General features: G+C 42.4%; 1 protein-coding gene across 7 annotated transcripts in view; it reads right to left on the bottom strand.

The window, feature by feature from the left end:
• The window catches only part of LOC117348528 (stomatin-like protein 1), a 109,252-nt gene extending 94,970 nt beyond the window's left edge, over positions 1–14,282 (bottom strand). The window contains exons 1-3 of one of the 7 annotated variants that reach the window (XM_033920758.1): positions 13,640–14,282; positions 10,934–11,320; positions 8,993–9,109 (exon numbers count right to left, since the gene is read on the bottom strand). The gene's annotated coding sequence lies outside the window, so the exon portion shown is untranslated. Of the gene's footprint in view, positions 1–8,992; positions 9,877–10,933; positions 13,563–13,639 lie in introns of those variants that run through there. The other 6 variants (XM_033920759.1, XM_033920764.1, XM_033920765.1 and 3 more) reach the window with 6 other exon arrangements.
• Between the last annotated feature and the right edge of the window lie 378 nt (positions 14,283–14,660).

Genomic DNA, 14,660 nt, shown 5'->3' with positions numbered 1-14,660 from the left:
TTCTTTGTGTTGATCTGAGATATACATTCAATGACGTCAAATGTGAGATCTCTTACCACGACCGTCATTATGGTCAATGCATGAGCCTTAAAGAGTCCTTGGAGGTATGTTTTCTTTCAAATAATGATTATATTTAGTTAAGCTTAGAATAGGCCCTGAAACTCAGATGGGAAACAATTTTAGGTACCCTGTGACTGAGAAAAGTTTTTATATGAAAAAGATGTGGAGGGGCATTTTTGACACAACGTCCAAATCCAAGTTTAGATATTTTGTGAAAAAGTCCAAAATTATGGTACAGAAAATGACATTTTTTGAAGCAGAAACATGTTTTGTTTTGTTTTTTTAATGACCATAATGACCATTTCAAGATGTTGTTTGCCTTCTGTGCATCTATCTTTTTTGACCACTTTTGAAAAAAAAAAAAAAAAAAGCAGCCCAAATGGAAAACGCCCAAAAACCACCCATTGGGCTGTAGGAAGAGCCAAAATTCATAGCAGATTGGTCACACAGACATATGGGGCAGTGCAGTGAATTTCACATACAAGGTCCCAGGTACACATATCACCATAACGCCCTTACCCTCCAAAACTCACTACACAACTCCTCCTTCTTATTTCTTGTATTATAATGGTGATAACTGCTTTGGCACAAACTGAAGGAGACAGGACAACACATTGGAAAGGGAGATGAAAAATGTAAATTTCATCTTTCTGCAACACAATTCGTGAGTAAGGGAATATTACCTATCACCCAGATTCCTGTACCATTATTCCAGAAAGAAGATTATTGAAATAAGAACCTATTTTTTCCCTTGTTTATGTCAGTTTATCCATATTGTACACTGCCTTGGATGAATCTCTTCATAAAGAAAATAAATCCCAATAAATAAAAATAAAAAATATAGAAATTAAGCAAACATTTTTCCTCCTTGTTGTCTCTACAGAATACTATCTATGGAATTGAAGGTGTTCTCCTGGTTCTGATGCTCCTGGAGTTCTGCATCTCGATATCCACTGCCTTGTATGGGTGTATAGCCTTATGGAGCATTTCCGACTCTAACATGGTAATTACTGAAAACTAGTTATCTCTGATTTAAATATAGACTGCAGCCCTAATGCAACAAACCTGTTTCTTCATACAGATAAACCATCTGCTTAGGTGTCTTATTTCATTTTCTCAATCTATTTACCATTTGGGATGAATATTTAATATTCTGTTTTAATTCCTTAACAGCAGCTGATTTGACAAATTACAAATTTAGTAGGATTCACCCTTTTTTTGTCAAAACTAAATTACATAATTGATTTAGACAGGTGCCAAGCCAACTTCTGAGTTTTCAGCCAATGAAAATTGAGGATCCACTTTGCTCTACCCTCTCTGGCCCATGCCACACCTACTCTCTGCCAAAGAACATAAGAACTGCCGCTGCTGGGTCAGACCAGTGGTCCATCTTGCCCAGCAGTCCGCTCACACGGTGGCCCTCTAAACCAGTGCCCTAGACCAGAGACTAGCCCTACCTGAGTACGTTCCGGTTCAGCAGGAACTTGTCTAACTTTGTCTTGAATCCCTGGAGGGTGTTTTCCCCTATACAGACTCCAGAAGAGCGTTCCAGTTTTCTACCACTCTCTGGGTGAAGAAATACTTCCTTAAGTTCGTACGGAATCTATCTCCTTTCAATTTTAGAGAGTGCCCTCTCATTCTCCCTACCTTGGAGAGGGTGAACAACCTGTCCTTATCTACTAAGTGTATTCCCTTCAATATCTTGAATGTTTCGATCATGTCCCCTCTCAATCTCCTCTGTTCAATGATATCACTAAAAGTGGCATCATAACTTCTCCCTAAACCTCACCCCTTTTGGTGATATCACAAGTAACATCAAAACTCCAAATAGGCCACACCTCTTTACCATGATGGCAGCTCCTATACATTACACAAACTTAAGTTGTCAGTGCCTATCATGACATAAGAACAGCCATACTGGGTCAGACCACTGGTCCATCTAGATCAGTCTCTTGTTTCCAATGAATACTATAACTATCAACCTTGTAATATCCCTGGGAATGCCCAGGCTAATTTCTTGTTGTAAACCGCCTAGAACTGAAAGGTATTGGCGGGATAGAAGACATCAATGTAATGTAATGTGGCCAATCCAGGTCACAGTACCTGACAGAAACCCAAACAGTAGCAACATTCCATGCTACTGATCCAGGGCAAGCAGTGGCTTCCCCTATGTCTCTCTCAATAGTAGACTATAGACTTTTCCTCCAGGAACTTGTCTAAACCTTTCTTAAACCTAGCCATGCTAACCGCTGCAACTACCTCCTCGGGCAACGAGTTCCAGAAATTAACGAGTAAAAAAAATATTTCCTCCTATTTGTTTAAAAGTATTCTCATGTAATTTCATTGAATGTGACCTGGTTTTTGTACTTTTAGAAAGGGTGAAAAATGGATTCATTCTTACCCATTCTACACCAATCACAGGATTCTCAAAAAACCGTGTTAAAAAGTGATGTTCTGCTAACACAGTTTTGATAGCGAATTCAAAAAAGTGAGTCATTTTCAAAAAATCATGCATACAAATGAGGTCAGCGGACAGCAGCGAAGATTTGCTAAATTTACATGCATCAAGTTGCTGTTGATAGTGATTGGCACATGCACAGAATATACAAGGAAAGAGATGTGAATGTGCTCATGTTTATGTTTATTTAAGATTTGATATACCGCTCCTGCATTTTACTGACCTAAGTGGTTTACAATGTATCAAACTTGAGAAGAACGACGCTATCTGTCCTTCATGTCCCGGGAAAGCAACGCAATGCAATCAGCACATGCCTTTTTGAGCATAAAATATGCTTATGTCATATGCGCGCGACACACATGGCTGTAGCATTTGGTCGTAAAAGCTGTGGTGTCACAAAACCCAATAGAATCCCACTGCGAGCAGTTCGTATTGCAAGCCCAGTGTGGAAATATTGTTAATCATGGAAGAGCTACTGGACGAAAAGAAGGGAGGGGAGGGGAGAAGCAATGTCGGCTTTTAACAAGCATGCATAAAGTATGCCTTTCTCTCCCAAAAACTATTATAACTCAGGTAAATCTTGTAATTTCTTATTAATGTAAAATTTTATCGTGACCCACAGCCAGAAACACATAAGGGTATCATACATGCGCTCAAAAAGCGTACTTTTACTACTTTCCTAAAAAATATATACTTTTTTTTCATTAGCCACAGTCAAAACACATGCCACAAAAATGTACTTTTCACACTGATCCAGCACTCCCAGACCAGTCGCTGTTTTTTGTCGCCAAGAGCCGACGCTGCTCTTAGAAAATGCCTCGGCGATTTTAAGAATCCACCAGAGTGCTCATTTCAGTGTTGAAGAGCCCATTGCATGGCAGTGTCGGAGACTGCTCGAAATGTCACTAAAGACAGAGATAAATCTGTTTTGATAAACCACCGCTAAAATGCGTGCAGGCTAAACCATCGGAAAACAGTTTAGCGACGGCGTTAAAGTTTTAAGAAACTGCACCTCAGTTACAGCATGTCGTCCATATGCTGTTAGGGAATTAGGTTAGCAGATCCAGTGCAGCTCTTTGCATAGGAAGCAGAATGCTTTTTTCTTTGGGATGGGGGGGGGGCAAAAGCTCTGGCCCAGACCCCGCCCCCCCTAATAATAGTACTAATTGTAATGCCATTTTTTCCATTCATTTTTCATATATATACACAAATGTAATCTTATTAACATTATATAATGATTAACCACAAAAGTAACTACACAAAGCACACTATATGCTTCTCAACATTCATTCTTACCAGAACACCTGGCCTTGGTCACACATGCAGAACACAGATAACCCCTATGCAAATACAGAACCACCAACTAAAAGTACCAGTATATACACAAATGAAACCCTAAGAAGGCAGACTCTACATGCAGTACAACACCAGAGAAATAAAAACAAATGCATTTCTTCTTGAACAGTGCAAAATATAAACAGAAGATATAAATTCTCTTGTCATAGAAGAACTCTGCCATTGTCTGAAGGGATAGGAGATGGGGGTACTTTGAGTGTGGCAAAGAGATGGCGAGGGTAAGCCAAAGATGTTCATTTGTTCAGGCACAGGAGCACAAGCAATGGATGTTGGGGGTCTTCCTGGATGTGAAGTGGGAGGGGAGAAGACAGCTTCATTGAAAGACTTGTGTGACATAGTAGTTGAAAGGAGGGATGAGACCAGTGGCCTAGCGAAGGCGAGTGGCTCCCTCCCCCCCCCCCCCCTTCCCATGTACCTTTTAAATTTTCCAGGCACAAGCAACATCACAAACTTGCTGCCCAGGTTGTGTCGGCTATCCCTCTGACATCACTTCCTAGGCACAGGGCCAGGAAGTGAGATCAGAGAGGCAACACCGACGTGGGCAACAAGTTTGTAATGCTGCTCGCGCAAGGAAAATTAAAAATGTACATGGGAAGGGAAGGGGCACACACAAACGGCAGGGGTGGTCGGGAAGGGGGGTTGGAGAGAAGGACAGGTGTCGGCACCCTTACCAAGACTACACTTGGGGTGGACCATCCCCTCCCACTCCCCCTACCCCTCCTTACTACGCCACTGGATGAGACAATGGTAGAAAGTGTATCAGGGTCAACAGCTTGAAGGTTCCTAAATGTATGGGTAGGGATCGGCCAGGTTTGGGGGGGGAGGGTGATGAATTGTGAAGGTGGTCTGACATCTCTGTCTTCCCCCTTCCCCCCTCCTATGGTCTTGAATCTTTCTCCCTCCTCCCTTCCCATGGTCCAATATCTTTCTCATTCCCTTCCTCTCCTTTCCCTGGTCTGGCATCTCTCTCCTTCTCCTTCCAGTGGTCTGACATCTCTGTCTACTTCCTAACATCACCCTTCTCCAGAATCTGACATCTCTTCCTTCCTTGAGTCATCTCTCCTCCCTCCCAATATAACATTTCTCCCACCCTTCCTCCTTTCTGGCCTCCCTCCTAATTCAATACAGTTATTTCTCTCCATCAGTCCAACATTTCTTTCCCTCTATCTCCTATATGCTTCCTCTCCTTCAGTCCTCATTCCCTCCCCCAACCAACATCTGTCCCTCTCCCTCTTCCTCCATGTGTCTAACTGTTCAGTCTCTGCCCTCTTCCTTTTCTCCTGAGTGTGACATTTCTCCCTCTCTCTTCACGAGTCCAACACTTTCTGCCTTCTGCACACTTTCTTTCTCCTTGCTCCCTTTCCTCGAGTGTGACATTTCTCCCTCCTTCCTGCCACCCCCGTCCATCTCTCCCTCTCCCTTTCCCTCCATGAGTCTAACTGTTCAGTCTCTCCCTCTTCTCCCGAGTGTGACATTTATTCCTCCCTCCTTTCTAACCTCCTCATCCAACATCTCTCCCTCTCTCTTCACGAGTCCAACACTTTCTGCCTTCTGCACACTTTCTCTCTCCTTGCTCCCTTCCCTCGAGTGTAACATTTCTCCCTCCTTCCTGCCACCCCCGTCCATCTCTCCCTCTCCTTGCACACTCTCTGCTCTGGCTCTTCTCTACCCCACCCCTTGATCTACCCAAAGGATGTCGCCAGAGGCAGTCAATCACACATGCTACCCTGCCTCTGGCACTGGCGTCTCAAGTTTCAAGTTTCAAGTTTATTAGGATTTTATATACCGCCTATCAAGGTTATCTAAGCGGTTTTTACAATCAGGTACTCAAGCATTTTTCCCTCTCTGTCCCGGTGGGCTCACACTCTATCTAACGTACCTGAGGCTATGGAGGATTAAGTGACTTGCCCAGTGTCACAAGGAGCAGCGCGGGGTTTGAACCCACAACCCCAGGGTCTCTTCTCTACTGTGGGCCTGCTCTGATTAAATGGAAGTTATGTCTGAGAGAGCAGGCTGCAATAGTGAGAAGATATCAGTGCCAGCAGTGTTTGGGATTGGCTGCCGCCAGTGATGTCTGTTGGGCTGCAAATGAAGGTAGGACCGCCCCTACTCTGGACAATGATCCCACCAATTTTTTGAAGGAAGGGAGCCCCCCCCCATTCTGACACCTATGGCTCTTTTTAATTTAATATCTGGGAGTTGAGTGTGTAAGGAGGGTTGGATGGGTGGGAGTACTTGGGGTGAAGGGATTTTATGATACTTTATTGATACATATAACACTTCAAACTTTGCTTTTGATGCATGTCATCAAGTTCTGCTACATAAATAAATAATAAACAGCGGTGAAATGTTGATGGGTACAATGGACATCTATAAGGTGGAAATCATGCTGATGATGAAGAAAATGGAAGTGGCATAAATTATGGTGAAAAAGAGAAGAAGAAAAAAATACACAATGATAGAGACATTACTCATATTAACAATAAACCTGACCATGTTCTCTTTCCTATAGCAATCAGCCATCATCCTGCAAAATGAATTCAAACCAGAAACAAACTTCATTGTTGTGGCCCCCCCAGCGTATTCTCTACATGATCAATACAGATCTGAAGCCAACTTTCCATCAGAACCAGCACCAGCGTATACTGAAAACACTCAATGCAGACTGGAAGCCAACTTTCCATCTGTGCCAGCACCGGTGTATACATGTACTGAAAGCAGCTACTCATAATATAGAGCTGAAGCCAAGTTTCCCATCTATGCCAGCCCTAGCGTATACTGAAAGCAGTCAGCGCAAACCTCAAGCCAACCCTTTAGCTATATCTGTTTCACTATATGCCTCCTGTTGACCCTCGCTCTCTGGCACCACCGACAGCTCGTAATGATGAGTAAAATATGATCATCTGAAAAATAAGGTTGCTGAGGAATGGGGCAAAATATTCTAATCTAATCTGTGTGTTGCACATACCTATTCAAAATTCTGAAGTGGAGCCTGCTTATTATATTTTGCAAATAGTCAGGAAATCAACAAAATTAGCTTGCGTTGATTTTTAACCAGTAGAAACTAAAGATAGATGGACCGACCGATGGCTTCTACTGAACCAATATGTGAGCTTCCTACAAATGCCATCAGGGCAGCATGTTAAGGTCAGATCTAGAATTGGGTGCCTGCATTCATGCGCCACTTGCAATACCAGCATATTTATGGCAATGTATACTTATGTGTGTAAGTGTGTTCTGTTAATGGCACACGTAAGTGGTACAGTGCATAAATTCAAGGGGGGGGTCCACGTGAGCAGTACATGGTTGAGAAATTACACTCAAAACTTACAAAATGCTTTAAGTTGTCCTATTTAGGAACCCACAGGTGCAACAGGCAGCTTTGGCGCATACGGGAATATTCTAGAAACAGCGCCGAAACTTAGGCGCCCTACCGGCGTCTAATTGAGAAACGCCATTTAAAATGGCAAAAGAAGGGTAACATTAAGGCGCCTACCGATGCTTAAATAAAAGTCGCCAGAATCATGTCTACGGAGGTGCTTTACGGCACTTAACGCCACTATGGGCGTGGCTAATGGTAGAAGTGACGGTAGGCGCCGTAAAGTGCTTACGTAGGCACAAGTCACAACAAAGATAGGTGCTGGAAATGTAGACCCGGAAAACCCAGGCCTACATTTCTGGTGCCTATCTTTCATCGAGATGCAATTACAGGGCACTGTCACAAAAGTGGCCGCCAATATTGGCACTCTATAGAGAATCCGGGCCATTGATTTTAGGTGCACTGATGCCGAATTATGTTAATGTTCTGGTAAAGAATCCAGGTGTCCAGATGCTAATGTAGAATAAGCTCTCACCATATGGCATCAGGGCTCTTGTAAGGAGATGCTCCATATAGAATTACTCTTATGTATTGCTAACAATTTATCATATTAACATAACATAACATAAGAACGCCTTCACCGGATCAGACCCTAGGTCCATCTAGTCCGGCGACCCGCACACGCAGAGGCCAAGTCAGGTGCTCCCAGATGGAGAACCTGATTACCCGTATCCCTCAATGTGTTTTGCAATGAGGTGTGCATCCAACTTGCGCTTGAAACCCAGAATGGTAGTCTCCGTCACAACCTCCTCCGGGAGAGCATCCCAAACGTCCACCACTCGCTGTGCGAAACAGAACTTCCTGACATTTGTCCTGAGCCTGCTGCCCCTCAGTTTCAGTCCATGACCTCTTGTCAGTGTCACATTTGACAAAGGAAATAACGATGTTTCTTGCTCTATTATGTCAAATCCTTTTAGTATTTTAAAAGTCTCTATCATATCCCCTCGCATTCTCCTCTTTTCGAGGGTGAACAATCCCAGTTTTCCGAGGCGTTCTTTGTAGCTCAAATTTTCCCTACCTTTTACTAGCTTCGTGGCTCACCTCTGCACCCTTTCCAGCAGGGTTATATCCTTTTTTAGGTATGGAGACCAGTGTTGGACACAGTATTCCAAGTGTGGTCTGACCATCGCTCTGTAAAGTGGCATTATAACGGCCGCCGATCTACTTGTGATCCCCTTGTGCTACACATTATTCTAATAGATATCAGACAAAGTGTTTTAGCTCAAAGATATGGAGGCTTTTGTCCTACGTTATTTCATGGTGTAGTATGGAATCTCTGCCAGCCGATATCATGAAAATTCCACAGTCAAGACAAGTCTGAACCGTTTCACGACCAGCTTACATTCTGCCTATGTAATGTAGTTATCAATGCGGGCTGCTAATACATGTCATTTTACCACGGCACTAACTCATGCTGTTGTAGCACAGGTCCCGTTTTATACAGAGACCTAGTTCCTAATAACTGGGGTTAACAGGGAGAGTGTGGCATAAAGGTTAAAGCGAATGAAATAATGAGATTTCAGTTTAAATATGCTCAATATGCCCCTGGTGAGCGCTTAACTTCAAACAATTATAGCTAAATAGGAGAAAACGCCTCAGATGCTGCAAAGCAAACGTTGCTTTGGAGCTATGAAAGGGAGCTTAAGTTGTTTTTTAGATCCCTTTCATCTTTCTATCACTGGTGAAACAACCCCTGGGTTATGCTGGAAAAGATAACATAAAAAACAAGCAGCACTTATCTTTGCATTAACGTGACTGTTACTTTCTCTCTGAGTCCGTAAAGCCGACGGTGGCCACCGTTTCACGATCTGCCGATCATTTCTTCAGGGCTCTGAAGTGTTATCAACACGTACAGTCTGCAGGGTAAGAATGGTAAAATAAAAGTGGTTGTGGGTTCAAACCCATACTGATCCTTGTGACCCTGGCAAGTCATTTAATCCCCCCGTTACCCCAGGTACATTAGGCAGACTGTAAGCCTGTTGGGACAGACAGGGAAAAATGCTTGAGTACCTGAATAACTTCATGTACACTGTTCTGAGCTCCCTTAGGAGAACGGTAGAGAAAATTTAATAAATAAAATAACATCTCTTAACAATAGCTCATGTTGGTAACTTCCCCCTTTAATTAAAGAAAAAAGAAATGTCTCTAGAAATCACTGCTATATGTAATGAAAGTGAGACAAGTATGACATCACTGATGAGCTGTGACATCACAATATCAGTTGTGGTTACCCAAAAATGAAAGGAGGAAGTTATCAGTGTGGGCTACTGTTAAGACTGCTTATTTTAATACTAACTCGTGCTATTTTTGCACAGGTTCCATTTTATGTAATGAGAACTAGTTACTAATAACCCAGATTAACAGTAGAATAACACAGCGGCTCACACTGATAATTCCTCCCCCTCCCAAAGGTGTCGCACCATGTCTCATGCGTTTTCTTTGTAAATAAAGGCCTAAATTCACTAACAATAGCGACTCAATCGCTGTTGGCTGATTTTCCAACAGCGACTGATTCACTATTAAGTTTGCATGCAAACTCCTCAACTCAATCATTCAGTGAGCGATTGAGTCGGGGCACAGCCCTGACAATAGTGATGCAAACTTCCTCCTGCAGCTGGAACCCCCCCCCTGCTAAAACCCTCCCCCCACAGCGACATCAAACAAATTTGGCAGGAGGGTTGCCAACACCCTCCTGCCATTGGAATCCCCCCAAACCGACCCACCCCCGGTACCTGTAAGTTGGGAGTAGGAGGCTCAGTCCCTCAGGAAGTCCCTGATTGGAAGTCCCAAGGGAGGAGCCTGAGGCACCTGAGCCAATCAGGGCCTAAGGCCCCTCCCCGTGTATCACATGATGCATCAGGGCAGAGCCTAAGGCCCACATTTGCCGTTGGAGGAGGCCTGGAGTAGGAGGGACTGAGCACTCCTCGTGCTCCAAACTTTTTAAAGGTATGGTGAAAGGGGTGTGCTGGGCCAGGCCCGGCTGATGGCAGTGGGGGGGTTGCGATGGCAGAAGGGAGTTAGCATCCCTCCTGCCATACTCGCGCAGGCAAGGAGGGGGTGGGCAGTGTCGGAGAAGTTTTGTTGTGTTTTTTTCCAGAGGAGCTGGGCCCGATGGCAGGAGGGAGTCAGCATCCCTTCTGCCGTATTTTGGGGGGAGCGCCGATGGCAGTAGGGAGTCGGCATCCCTCCTGCATTTTTCTTCGGGGGGGGTACATTTGTGTGGTGGGGGGCTTTTTTCTTTTTTTTTTTAATTGACAAGATATTTTGCATGTGTAATACACACAAAATATCAGTGTCATTAAAAAAAATGAACAAAAAACAGGCAGACCTGTCGGTAACTGTGTTACCAAATGCAAAACACGGATCACTTTCAAATTAGTCCAACCCACAATAGACTTATAATTCAAAGAAAAAAGGGGGAATTTTCGGATCAGAAATAATTGTTATTTTGCAAATTTTTTAACACACATAAAAGTGTATCAACTTATATATAAATTAATACAATATAAATAACATCCTGCTCAAGCCATTGATACGGACCAGACACCCCAATTTGAAAAACAACTTTTCCAAATAATAAATGCACTAAGGGGTTGAGGTATCATATAGAGGCTTAAGGGAATTTCTAACTACCTATCTTACTTTTTAATTTTAATTGTTACTGTTACTGGTTACTTTACCCTGGTTAATCTGACTCTGCATCTTCGCTGTAAATGTACAGTCTCTTCTCCTGTAAGCCTCTCTGAACTGTTTTGTGGTATTGCGGTATACAAAAATAAAGTTATTATTATTATTATTATAACATATATGTTATTTCAGGTCCTTATCCTGTATATATTTGGTCACCATATAATCATTTACCTCAAACCCACATCCCACTCTTATATGAACTCTGTGTCTTTAAGGTTTAAAAGTGTGTCAGAAGAAACAGCAGCACTTATCTAGTTGGCTGTATGTCACTTCCATGGTTGGTGAGTGTCTCAAAATAACACCCGACGCTCCACTTTAAAAGGAGCGTTTCAGCTACAGAAAAGCCTTCCTCTGGGGACAACAGAATTGATGCTGAACTATAAGGAATAAATAATAAACACAGAAATATTACAAAAAAAGAGAATGCCTTCCATTTAAATGGCAACAAGACTATTTATCTAAACATTTGCTATAAAAACACGTTTATAAAACATGAACTACTTTAGACATGAGCAGTAAATGTGAACTAAAGTCCACCCCATACAAAAAAAAATATAAATTAAAAACTAGACCCATAAAGACTTCTACCAGTAAATACATGGTGCAAACACAGAACCCGGCAGCCATATGTGAACTAGCATTAAATATTGCAAGAGCCCCGCTGAAATAAGCTAAGAAAATGTTTGAGAAAAAAAGTTCGCAAATAGCATTTCTCTATATTGCTTTAAGCGTGCTCCCACCGCAACCATTCTTACAGTGCAAAAAAATGGACGCTGCAAAGCTACACTAAAATACCATAGCAAAGGAGAAAAGGTCACAAAATAGCATTTACCTTCATTGTTTGTAATTTAAACGCTCTCCTGCTGCAACCGGCTTTACAGTACAACAAAACCAACAACACTGCAGGGTTTAAATAAGAAAGTGGCCTGATGATGTGCGTGATGATGTAATAGCGTCAGAAAACCATTAGCGTGAATGGGTCTACAGCTGTTCATCGGATTCAAATTAAGGGCTTCTTTTATCAAGCCACGCTAGCGGGGTTAGTGCGTCGGACTTTTCATCACGCGCTAACCCCCGCGGCAAGCTAAAAAACTAACGCCTGCTCAAAGCAGGCATTAGCGACTAGCACGGCAGGTGGTTTAATGCGCGGTATTCTGCGGTAAACTGATTCGCTTGAAAAATCTCTCAATGGCTCATGGTTTCACGGACATCTTAAACAGCATTTCAGTTCTATCTTTTGAGTGAGAAACTTTTCAACTTTACAGCTGGGTCTCCTGAAGCAGATAACGAAACGGGGCCACATTGGGACCCTACTGGACTTTTTCCTCATAAGATAAGTGAGATTGTAACAATGCTCCAGTGACACATGTTTCAAACATAGGTGCAAAACAAGAAAAGAAACGTTTTTTGAACTTAAAATTTTGAAAAATAGATATAAGCCAGCGTTTACCGTTTCTCAGAGAGTGATTTATCAAATATGCAATGACTGGATGGTAAACTCTTGTCCCAAGAGGGGGTTGTCTCTCTCTTCAGAGTTTCACTTCTCTGAGCGTACTTCAAAGTAATTTCACTCTCTTGGAATTGGTATTCATTATAGTCAGGGTGTATATCCAGCATTTCTCTTTTCTTAAAAGAACTGCGTTTAAGTCACCACCTCTTTTGGAAAGGATAATAGTTTCCAAGACCACAAAAGTCAATGCTTCAAAAATGTGATCAACATCAAGACAGTGTGATACTAGGGGTACTGCAATGTCCCTTTGTCTGAGCCACGAGCGATGTTCCATGAGTCTCAATTTAAGGACATGTTGAGTTTCCCCTACATATAGGTCTGCAGTAGTCGGGTTTTAGGATAGTAAAACCCAATTCAAAATAACCAAGCAATTGTTAGTGAATCAATCGCTTGGCTATGTTGCATGGGGTTTCACTCATTTGCATAGGTGGATCAGATCGGAGAGGAGAGTGATTGGGCAAACAGTTTAGTGAATCGAGTTGGGGAACGATTACAAAACCAGTATAACTGGTTTTGCGATCGTCGGTACAGGATCAGAAGGCTTAGTGAATCTAGCCCAAAGTCATTTGATTTCTAGTAAATTTACTTATTAATCTGCGTATTAATTTGTCTCTGTAACATGTATGTCTTCTTTCAGAGATGCAATGCCTATCCGGGTGCAGTTAATGAGTTCTGATACTATTTTCACTCACCATTTTGAATGACTAAATGAGCTGATCATTCCCCAGCTTATTCTTCTTTTAAACAGCTTAACAGTTGATTGATAGTTTCCCAAACTTTATACCTATGCCACTTCAAAGCCTGACTCACAAGTTGTAAATCCTTTGCATTTCATTAATAAAATATTAGACAGCATTACCACTAAATATTTGTTCGTATTTGTCTTATTTTCAGTTTTGCCTCTCTCTGAAGTTATTTATCAAAATTGTTTATTGTAAACTTTGAGGAATCATTAATGTAACTTCCTGATTTATATATCAATAACATGGCAGGAATAGTGTTAGGGGAAAGCAACTAGGGCAACTGCCCCCTAGTCAGAGAGAGCGAGCCCTAAGCTAGCTGGAAGCTAAAGAAGCACAGCCTGGGCTTTGCAGTCCCCAGTTATGTCTAATACCAGCTCTAGCAGGATACATATTCCATCTGAAATATTCTAATCACAAAATATAAAATAATTTTTTTTTTCTACCTTTATTTTCTGGTAATTTAATTCTTCATATCACATCGGTCTTGGGCTTTGGTTTTGGGTTTCTTCTGTCTTCATCGTGGCATGGCTGGGTCCTGAAGGTAAAATAGGCGCAAGAGGAGCTGGGGAGGAGATGCCAAGTTTAGCACGGGCGCAATTTTTATTACCACAGGAGCAAGACTTTTCACTGCTCCCACGGGGCAATGAAAGGTCTTGTCCCCATTCCTGCAGTAAACCAGTTGCAAATGTCTCCAATCTTGCAGATTTACTGCAGTGACCACAGTTTACTGTGGTAAACAGTACCCGTGTCATTCTCTACTCTCAGTCCCCTCACCAAGATTCATTTACACGAGGAGGGACACGATCTTCTCTGCTACGGCACCTCAAACTTGGAACTCACTTCCAATTTATATTAGGGAAGAAAAATCACTTAGGAAGTTCAAAGGTGTCTTAAAAAAGCTGGCTCTTGGACACTTTCAACTGAGCTGCTTGAATTCTATAAAACTCAAACACTATAGTGGACTAAAATCCTCCAAATGAAAATTAAGTGGGTAACTCTATCTACTTAAGCCTAACTAAGAAAAACCTCCACAGACTCCAACGGATTCAGAATGCCGCAGCCAAGCTCATCTTCGCTAAAAGTAAATTTGACCATGTCTCCCCGCTCCTGGCCAAGCTCCACTGGCTTCCGATAATCGCCAGGGTCCACTATAAATGCGCCTGTTTAACTTTCAAAATCCTATATGGTATCCTCCCTCCCTTTATCCCTCTTTCTTGGAATTCCTCAAACGCTAATACCACCAGATCCTCCCAGAAATTAAAACTATCCTTCCCCTCGCTAAAAGGCATTTCCCACACAGGAAAGCTAGGGACCTCCCTTCACTTCAAAATCACTGAGCTCTGGAACAACCTTACCTCCCCTCTTCGGAACTTGAGCTCTCTCCAAGTTTTCCGCAAACATCTAAAAACCTGGCTTTTCTCAAAAAATGTAAGTCTCCCTCCAATTTAGGAATCAAGGAAACTC

Source organism: Geotrypetes seraphini, chromosome 14 (assembly GCF_902459505.1).
Source record: "Geotrypetes seraphini chromosome 14, aGeoSer1.1, whole genome shotgun sequence".
Taxonomy (NCBI): Eukaryota; Metazoa; Chordata; class Amphibia; order Gymnophiona; family Dermophiidae; genus Geotrypetes; species Geotrypetes seraphini.
The sequence above is the reverse complement of the archived record's forward strand: the minus strand, read 5'-3'. Positions and strand labels throughout refer to the sequence as shown.